At 52.6% G+C, this 10,000-nt stretch overlaps 1 pseudogene; it reads right to left on the bottom strand.

The window, feature by feature from the left end:
* Window positions 1–972: 972 nt before the first annotated feature.
* The window catches only part of LOC133129000 (homer protein homolog 3-like), a 26,198-nt pseudogene continuing 17,170 nt past the window's right edge, over window positions 973–10,000 (bottom strand).

Here is a 10,000-nt window from a genome sequence, read left to right as displayed (position 1 = left end):
AGCAAAATACAAAACACTCCACTGAGAGTTTTACTGCGGCCTGTAGCGTAGTGGTTAAGGCACATGACTGGGACACGCAAGGTTGGTGGTTCTAATCCCGGTGTAGCCACAATAAGATCCGCACAGCCGTTGGGCCCTTGAGCAAGGCCCTTAACCCTGCAGTGCTCCAGGGGAGGATTGTCTCCTGCTTAGTCTAATCAACTGTACGTCGCTCTGGATAAGAGCATCTGCCAAATGCCAATAATGTAATGTAATGTAATGTAATGTAATGTAATGTAGTCAACCTTGATAGAGAGCAATAAGCAAATAACCATTACCAACACAGGATATTTAAAGTGGTTGTTCCAGGGCACAGAGAACTTCAACTCCCATAATTCCCTTGGTGAATTATTACATCACAGGCATGTCTTCAGAGTGACAGGACAGTTTGAGGGAACCCTGGAGAAAGCATAGCACCAGCCAATCAGCATCAGAATATCCTGATCCTGTCAGTTTTCATTGGACCATTTGGGGATCCTCTCGCATGTAAGTTCTTGTCATTTAATTCTCACAACTAATTGTTCTCACTTTTGGATAAAACCATTCAAAGATGTGCTTGTTGTCCGGGATTACCAAAAAAAATCATTTTCTGGATGAGAAAACACCCCAAACACACCCCACCGCTCCCAGAAGCTCTGGAGTCTCCAAGAGTTTGGCATGTACTCCCTGGTGCCCAGGAGTCAGACATCGGCAGCAGAAGCGGGACACGAAGTGGACAAACTGTCACCATCCCAAAACAAATTGGTTTCACACGGTGTCTCGGAAACTGTCTGCAAGGGTGGGATATCTATAAATGTAAGCAGTGGAGTTCTATAATTAAAAAAACAAAAAAACAGGACAGGATCAGCCAACAAGTCGCCCCCTAAAACACTCTGATGTTCTTGTGTGGTGCACGTAAGCGCCAAGGAGCAAAAGAACACAAACAGCAGGTGATAAAGGTGATATCTTTAATTTTCTTCATTTGAAACCCGCAGCCCTGGGCCAGCATGCCGTTTGACAGCTCAGATCAAAGTGCAAAGCTCAACTTTTATTCCCCGATATCCCTCCTCCTCTCTCACGCTTTACAAAAAAGGACACTTCCACTCGCCATTGCTTCACAGCAATTTTACAGCAGTCATATTTTTAAATTATCTTGTGTTACTACGCTATTAAAAGTGATTCCTAACGTATATAAACATAGTTTTTTTGTTCTCTTTTCAGGCAAATAAATGGCGAAACTTCTCCATGTGTTGCCATTACAAACTACACAAAGCTTAGGCAAAATCTTCATCTTAACACAGCTACCTGGCAGGGGACACAGCGAATGCAATCTACCACAGACTAATCACCGTCAGGCTAAAAGCTTCCATATTAAAGAGGAAATTAAAAGCAGGTTGCCAGGGGCAACCTTATCTTATATATTATCAGTTAATTACTCTAGATGGATATAAGGGAAAAGATTTACTACCTACTAGGAGAAGAAACTTTCTTCTTATTAGTGACTATACATTAATTTACTGCAAGAATATTTAAGTATCTTAAATCAATTCCATAAATGTATACAGTTACCTAAAACGATCCTATCCCTTAATTTAACATTCAAATTTTATAAAGAGAAGAAAACTGGTGTAGATTCGCTTTAAAAGATTTAAGCTTTTAGCTTTTATGTGCCTACTAAGATTAAAGTTGTTCTTTCGAATGGTTCTTTGGTTCGTCCTGAGGTTCCAACCCTGCTATCACCAGTTTCTCCTGCCCTGGACCTTTTCAACAAACATTTTAAATGTCTAAACACCGGCGGAATAATGTTTCTAAAACAACAGTGGGATTTCAACATTATTTGTGACCATGCATTGCCATTGCATGGTAAAACATCACTAGAACTCTTGTTGAGGAACCATTAGAGGAAGTATTCCAGTGTTGGTAACAGTAGGTAGGTGATGACAATATTAGGTAGTGATTCCACTTGGATGGACTTTCCACCATGAAAAGGCTTTTTACACACACACACACACACACACACACACACACACACACACACTTTCTCTCTCAAAGAACATCACCACATGACACACAGTCACATGACTCCTCGGTGTTTGTGTTTGATTGTTTAAAGCAGGTTTGGGTTTTGCCCTTACAATTGTTTGAATACGATGAGACCAAAATCAGGATTTTTGTGGAAATGCTGCGTTTCTCCCCATGCTGTGTCATACAGTCTGGACGGCAAGATCCCTTCGCCCCTCACAGCGCCCCCCGCAGGGCCCCAGTGTGACTGCAGTCTGGACTCACGCACCGCGGGGGCCGTCTCTCAGTCTCGGGGCGTTAAACGCTTGCACGACAAATTCGGTGCTTTAATTTTCACACCCACAGTTAATAACGTATAAAAAATAGTGCGTCATCTAAAACACAGAGATAAGCACAAAGTTACAAAGTAAACTGATCTTTGTTTTCATACCAAGATACGAAATATTTCCAAACTGTTTATATAAGTAAAAGTACCTATAGAAGTGAGGGCTCGAAGCGCTTTGCTGAACTGAACAGTATTTACATTTCCTCAGCTTGTTTAGTTTGTCTACAGACTTTCCTCCTGATTTTTGTCGATCTTCATTTTTCATCGCCGCTGTCCTATTCCCCATTGGCTGACTGAAAAGAGCCCTCTTGTTTCACAGCTTGTGATTGGAGGTATGGTGATGGTCACGCCCACTTCAGCGATTACCACGATACATTACTTCATCACCCAAGAAAATTCCATACTCGCTGAACCAATGGAGAGTTCCTGAGTTCAAATTCAAAACTCATTTCATTTCAAAATAATAATAATAATAATAATAATAATAATAATCTAGATTAACGTTCTTATGCAATACTGAATAAGTACACTAACAGACTGCTTCAAATGTCACCAGTGAAAGCTTCATTAAAGAAAAACAGCAAAGTGAAAATAAAGGAACGGTGAAACTCCTGTTTAGGTCATAGTGCTGCATCCTACACTCACCACACTGAAGAAGCCTTAAGACTAGTTTAATATAGACTTAAGACTAGTTTAATATAGACTTAAGACTAAACCTTAAGACTAGTTTTAGCTGAGCTGAGCTGAGCATTTGCAGAGGATCCCAGCGGTCCAGCCTCTCCGTCCACAGAAACGTTGTGCTTGTGACAGGAGCCAGTCGTCTCTCTGCCCCTCCCTCCCTGACCGAGCCGGGCGGGGCCAGGGTCGGGGCCGGGGGGCGGGGCTCTACTTGTCGATGAGCTTGGCCAGGCTCTGCCGCAGATCGTTGAGGTCGAAGATCTTGACATCCAGGATGTCGATGACGCGATGCACCTCGTTCTCCGCCCGGTCCCGCTCCTCCAGGGAGGACGCCAGCGTCTGCTCCGCGTTCTGCACCCGCCGCTCCAGATCCATGTTCCGCATCTCCAGCTCCTGCCAGCAGGAACGTCAGGAACGTCAGGAACGCCAGGATCACACAGCGTATACCCAACTCCAACATCATCTATACCCAACTCCAACATCATCTATACCAGAGGCTTTACCCAACTCCAACATCATCTATGCCAGAGCCAATACCCATCTCCAATATCATCTATACCAGAGCCTTTACCCAACAACCACATCATCTATACCAGAGCCTTTACCCAACAACCACATCATCTATACCAGAGCCAATACCCAACAACCACATCATCTATACCGGAGCTATAATGTATATTGAGTGATGGGTTCAGGAATAGCAGCCCTTTGGGAACAGTACGCCATTTTGTTTTTAGTGTCAGTAGGTCAGCTGACCTGCAGTCTGTGGATGGCCTCTCCTCTATCGCGCTCCAGCTCGTGGTACTCTGACTTCTTACTCTGCAGAATGTGGATTTCCTGCAAAGTAAACACACAAGGACACACACACACACACACACACACACACACACACACACACACACACACACACACACACAGGTCTTCAACCCAGAGTGTTCACATGGCAAGAGATATGATTAGCCTGTTGAACTAAAGACCATGGTCTAGGGCCAAGATAGCTAACCCCACAATATATATATAATATATATATATATATATATATATATAAGGGCAAATAAAATACACATTTTGTGCACCAATGCTCCAATGACGTGCTGATCTGTCAAGTCACAGAAAGATAGAAGCCAAAATGCATGAAGGCCAACAATTGGAGCCATCGAGTAAACGGTACACAGAAGACTGCCGTGCGCGTGAGAACCTCACGGCTCGCATGCGGCACACTCCGCACCGCTGTGGCCTGAACACCGAGTTCTCCCGCCGCTTCAGTCCTGCTCTCTGAGCCCAAATGTCTGTCTTTTCAGTTTCTCCATTACGTGCCCGGCGAAGCACTTCATTGAGAAGGAAAGAGAAGAGAGCGGGAGTCATCAGACACACCCTGCTCCCTCTCTCACACACAGCCCAACCGCACCTCCCTCTGACTCGTGCGCTAATGAGCACAGCGACCCCATCACACGGTCACTCTCAGCGCGGTCACCACACGGAACCAGCTTCACGAGGGGTCACCCTCTTTCTGTTTTTTAACATGGCGGCAGTTCTCCCACCTTATGGGACCTCTTCCTTGCTTGCCACACTGTCCCCTGGATCACTGAAACGGAAACAGGTACAGCGACTACACCTGGGATACTCAAACCCCCCCAGCAGTACTGCCACTTATCTTTTCTCTGGATAGTTTATGGGTTGATTACTGCCACTGATCAGGTTTAAGTCGGTCCTGATCAGGTTTGAGTCGGTCCTGATCAGGTTTGAGTCGGTCCTGATCAGGTTTGAGTCGGTCCTGATCAGGTTTGAGTCGGTCCTGATCAGGTTCGAGTCGGTCCTGATCAGGTTTAAGTCGGTCCTGATCAGGTTTAAGTCGGTCCTGATCAGGTTCGAGTCGGTCCTGATCAGGTTTAAGTCGGTCCTGATCAGGTTCGAGTCGGTCCTGATCAGGTTTGAGTCGGTCCTGATCAGGTTTGAGTCGGTCCTGATCAGGTTTGAGTCGGTCCTGATTTGGAGGGGAAGAATGAACACAAGCATGAAGCATGAAATATGTAAACAATGCAAACCTGCAGTGCAAAAGCTGTCATCTGAAAGAGGCTAAACTGGTTAAATGACACATGAACACAGCAGCTAACTGCAGACTAACTTCTAAAGCACCTCAAAAAACAAAACAATGCTATGGTGTGGAACAGGAAAGCAAGGTTCTAGGCCCTAGTGGAAGGTTCTGGGCCCTAGTGTAGGGTGGCCTGTAGCGTAGTGGTTAAGGTAAATGACTGGGACATGCAAGGTCGGTGGTTCTAAACCCGGTGTAGCCACAATAAGATCCGTACAGCTGTTGGGCCCTTGAGCAAGGCCCTTAACCCTGCATTGCTCCAGGGGAGGATTGTCTCCTGCGTAGTCTAATCAACTGTACGTTGCTCTGGATAAGAGCGTCTGCCAAATGCCAATAATGTAATGTCATGTAATGTAATGTAGTGTAGTGTAGTGCAAGGTTCTGGGCCCTGGCGGAAGGTTCCGGGCCCTAGCGGAAGGTTCCGGGCCCTGGCGGGCGTGGTGGGTGTGGCCCGCACCTCATCCTTGGCTTTGAGCAGGGACTCCAGCTCCTCCAGAGACTGTGTGAGCTCATCCTTCAGCAGGTCACTGGGGCCATGCCCCCCGTGGGTCTCCAGGTCAGCCACCTGAGAGAGAGACACCAGGTCAGCCACCTGAGAGAGACACTCCAGGTCAGCCACCTGAGAGACACACTCCAGGTCAGCCACCTGAGAGAGACACACTCCAGGTCAGCCACCTGAGAGAGACACACTCCAGGTCAGCCACCTGAGAGAGACACACTCCAGGTCAGCCACCTGAGAGAGACACACCAGGTCAGCCACCTGAGAGAGACACACTCCAGGTCAGCCACCTGAGAGAGACACACTCCAGGTCAGCCACCTGAGAGAGACACACCAGGTCAGCCACCTGAGAGAGACACACTCCAGGTCAGCCACCTGAGAGACACACTCCAGGTCAGCCACCTGAGAGAGACACACCAGGTCAGCCACCTGAGAGAGACACTCCAGGTCACAAAGTTCACAGTTCATGCTCTCTCAGGGTCATTTATGCTGTTATTTTTGACACTGCCTTTATTTCCTGTATTGTTACTATGATTTATTGTTGTTGTCACGATGCTTCGGCAACATATATTTTGTAATATCTCATGCAAACAAAGTATTTTAGAGATTTTTTGAGAAAGAGAGAGAGAGAGAGAGAGAGAGAGAGAGAGAGAGTCTCTCCCCCTTTCTCTCTCTCCACTAAGAAGAAGAGTTCTCACAGGTCCTGAGCAGTGCAGAAGCAGGGAGAGAGGGAGTATTTTTAACTGTAGAGGACACAGTGGCTCTCTGGTGATTTTTCATCTCTCTTAAGTAGGCCACAGGAAGTGGGATATCGCTGTCCTACAAAGCACCCCCCCAGCAACCCACCACACCCACCACACACACCACACACACCACACACACCACACACCACACACCACACACCACACACACCACACACCACACACCACACACACCACACACACCACACACACCACACACACCACACACACAACACACACCACACATACAGAGACACACACCACACCACACACACACCACACACACACACCACCACACACCACACACCACACACACCACACACACACACACACACCACACACACCCACACACACAACACACACAACACACACCACACATACAGAGACACACACCACACCACACACACACCACACACACACACCACACACACACACCACACACCACACACACACCACGCACAGACACTCACCCACACACACACACACCACACACACCACACACAGACACACACACACACCAGACACACCACACACAGACACACACCCCACACACAGACACACACCACACACCCACACACACACCACACACCACACACTCCCATGAGACCTGAACCATTTACAACACACTGGTCGCCAGTTTCAGAGAGAGAGAGAGAGAGAGAGAGAGGGAGAGAGAGGGAGGGAGGGAGGGAGAGGGAGGGAGAGATGGGAGAGAGAAAAAGAGACAGAGAATAAAAGAGACAGGGAGAGCAAGAGAGGGAGAGAGGGAGAGCAAGAGAGAAAGAGAGAGAGAGGAGTGATGTCATGCCCCTGTTTGGACTGAAAGTGGAGAAGTGTGAGAGCAGAGCTGGTGTCCATCGGGGGAAGATACAGAACAATGAAGGACATCTGTCCCGCAGGGTAACAGGGAAACTAAACTTCAGCGGTCAGCACTTCTGATCCGGGAAAATAATCTTTAAGAGATAGCACCGCGTGATTATGTTTAAATAATCAACGTTGGTCAGATTATTAGAATTGTCTTACTTCAGTGGATGAACAGTGTTTTTCAACAAGCCTCTGAATTCATAACCTCCGAAAACCGAAACTGAAATCGGACCAAACTCAGAAAACACTCACTCTGTGTTTACGCAGGGTTTCTGTGGAACGGGACGGGGGGGGGGGGCTGGCCTGTTTCTGCGACCCAGTTTAGAAAGTGAAGGACGCATCTCAAAAGCCAGCGAGCCCCAGTATCCAGGAGGGGGGGAGGGGGGGGGTCCAGGTGAATCTGCACCCATGGACAGGGGGGGGCTGGGGTGCAAAGACTGTAGAATAAATATGGACTATCCATGGGCGTGAAAAGCATTTTGAAGCTTCTAACTTGCGTGGGGATGTGGGCGGGGGCTCTGGGGTGATGTGGGCGGGGCTCTGGGGGGATGTGGGCGGGGTGGTGGGCGGGGTCACCTGGTCGCGCAGTCTGTCCGTCTCCTCCTGATTAGGCCGACAGCTGCTTCTTCCACTGCTCCACGTTAGCGTTAGCCTCGTGCAGCGCCGCCACCAGCTTCGCGTTGCTGTCCTGCAGGGCGAACAGCTCCACCTCCAGGTTCATCTCGCATATCGACCTGCACACAGCCAATCAGGCACCTGTGTCACAGTCCTGAACACCTGAGTTACCTGTGACACAGCCCTGAACACCTGAGTTACCTGTGAGACAGCCCTGAACACCTGAGTTACCTGTGACACAGCCCTGAACACCTGAGAGTTACCTGTGAGACAGCCCTGACACCTGAGAGTTACCTGTGACACAGCCCTGAACACAGAGTAGGACACCCGTTGCAGGAGATCCCCATGTGTAAAGGCCAGTTTATAGTCCAGCAAAAGACTAAGTGCAATGGTCCCTTGCCACAGCAGTGTTTGGTTAATACTCCAGGCGACTGGAGTGCATTTATACTTCCTGCTACAGACAACGACCACAGTCTATATTGGGTGACAACAGAACGTTGATGAACACTCTGATTTCAGCCGAGCAGCACACTGGTCTTCACGGCGTAATACAGAACCGTGCACGCTATGTAGGTCACCATGGATACGGCGTCTACGGGGTGAATAAGAAGCACTCAGAGTAATGCCCCGCCGTTGGCGTGGCAACGGAAAAGGGGACGAAACCTGCGTCTGACAGCATGCCGCTGTGACACGGAGGTGATGCATCCGCTCCAGATTACCCACAATCCCATGTGTGCCTGTACTGCTATCTGGGTCACCAACGTCACCACTGCTCCAAAAAAATACAATAAAAATAAAGGGTAAAAAAAAAACGGTGGAGGCGAAGAAGCTCTCAGATGGTGTGATATAACAGCGATTCTACAGGAGCGCTGCAAGGTGCAAATAACACAGAGCCCCCAGCGCCCAGCGCCCTGCGCCCTGCCCCCTGCCCCAGCGCCCTGCCCCCTGCCCCCTGCCCCTGGCCCTGCGCCCTGCGCCCTGCGCCCTGCGCCCCCCCCCGCGCCCCTGCCCCCTGCGCCCTGCGCCCTGCCCCCTACCCCCCGCCCCCGCCCTGTGGGCCCAGTGCCCGCCCCCCCTGCGCCCTGCGCCCTGCGCCCTGCGCCCTGCCCTGCCCCTGCGCCTGCCCCCCTGGCCCTGCGCCCTGCCCCCTACCCCCCGCCCCCGCCCTGTGGGCCCAGTGCCCGCACCCCCCTGCGCCCTGCGCCCTGCGCCCTGCCCCCTGCGCCCTGCCCCCCCCCCGCGCCCTGCCACCCCCCCGCGCCCTGCCCCCTGCGCCCTGCGCCCTGCCCCCTACCCCCCGCCCCCGCCCTGTGGGCCCAGTGCCCGCCCCCCCTGCCCCCTGCGCCCAGCGCCCTGCGCCCTGCCCCCTACCCCCCGCCCCCGCCCCCCCTGTGGGCCCAGTGCCCGCCCCCCCCTGCGCCCTGCGCCTGCGCCCTGCCCCCAGCGCCCCTGCCCCCTGGCCCTGCGCCCTGCGCCCTGCCCCCCTGCGCCCTGCGCCCTGCCCCCCCCCCGCGCCCTGCCACCCCCCGCGCCCTGCCCCCTGCGCCCTGCGCCCTGCCCCCTACCCCCCCGCCCCCGCCCTGTGGGCCCAGTGCCCGCCCCCCCTGCGCCCTGCGCCCTGCGCCTGCGCCCTGCCCCCTGCGCCCTGCCCCCTCCCCTGCGCCCTGCCCCCCCCCCTGCGCCCTGCTCCCTGCGCCCTACCCCCCCCCTGCGCCCTGCGCCCTGCGCCCTGCGCCCTGCCCCCTGTGCCCTGCCCCCTGCCCCCCCCCCGCGCCCTGCCCCCTGCGCCCTGCGCCCTGCGCCCTGCGCCCTGCCCCCTGTGCCCTGCCCCCCCTGCCCCCTGGCCCCTGCCCCCTGCGCCCTGCGCCCTGCCCCCCCCCCTGCGCCCTGCCCCCTGTGCCCTGCCCCCTGTGCCCTGCCCCCTGCCCCCCCCTGCGCCCTGCCCCCTGTGCCCTGCCCCCTGCCCCCTGGCCCTGCCCCCTGCGCCCTGCGCCCTGCGCCCTGCCCCCGCCCTGTGGGCCCAGCGCCCGCCCCCCCTGCCCTCGCGTGTGACCTCTCCCTCAGTGAAGAGCAGCGAGGAGGAGGAGGAGGAGGAGGAGGAAGGCTGAGTGTTGTGCAGGTGTTTAGCATGCACGTGCTCCTTGCAT

This window comes from Conger conger, chromosome 5 (genome assembly GCF_963514075.1).
Source record: "Conger conger chromosome 5, fConCon1.1, whole genome shotgun sequence".
Classification (NCBI taxonomy): domain Eukaryota; kingdom Metazoa; phylum Chordata; class Actinopteri; order Anguilliformes; family Congridae; genus Conger; species Conger conger.
Note: the sequence above shows the minus strand (reverse complement) of the source record. Positions and strands in the feature narration are given on the sequence as shown.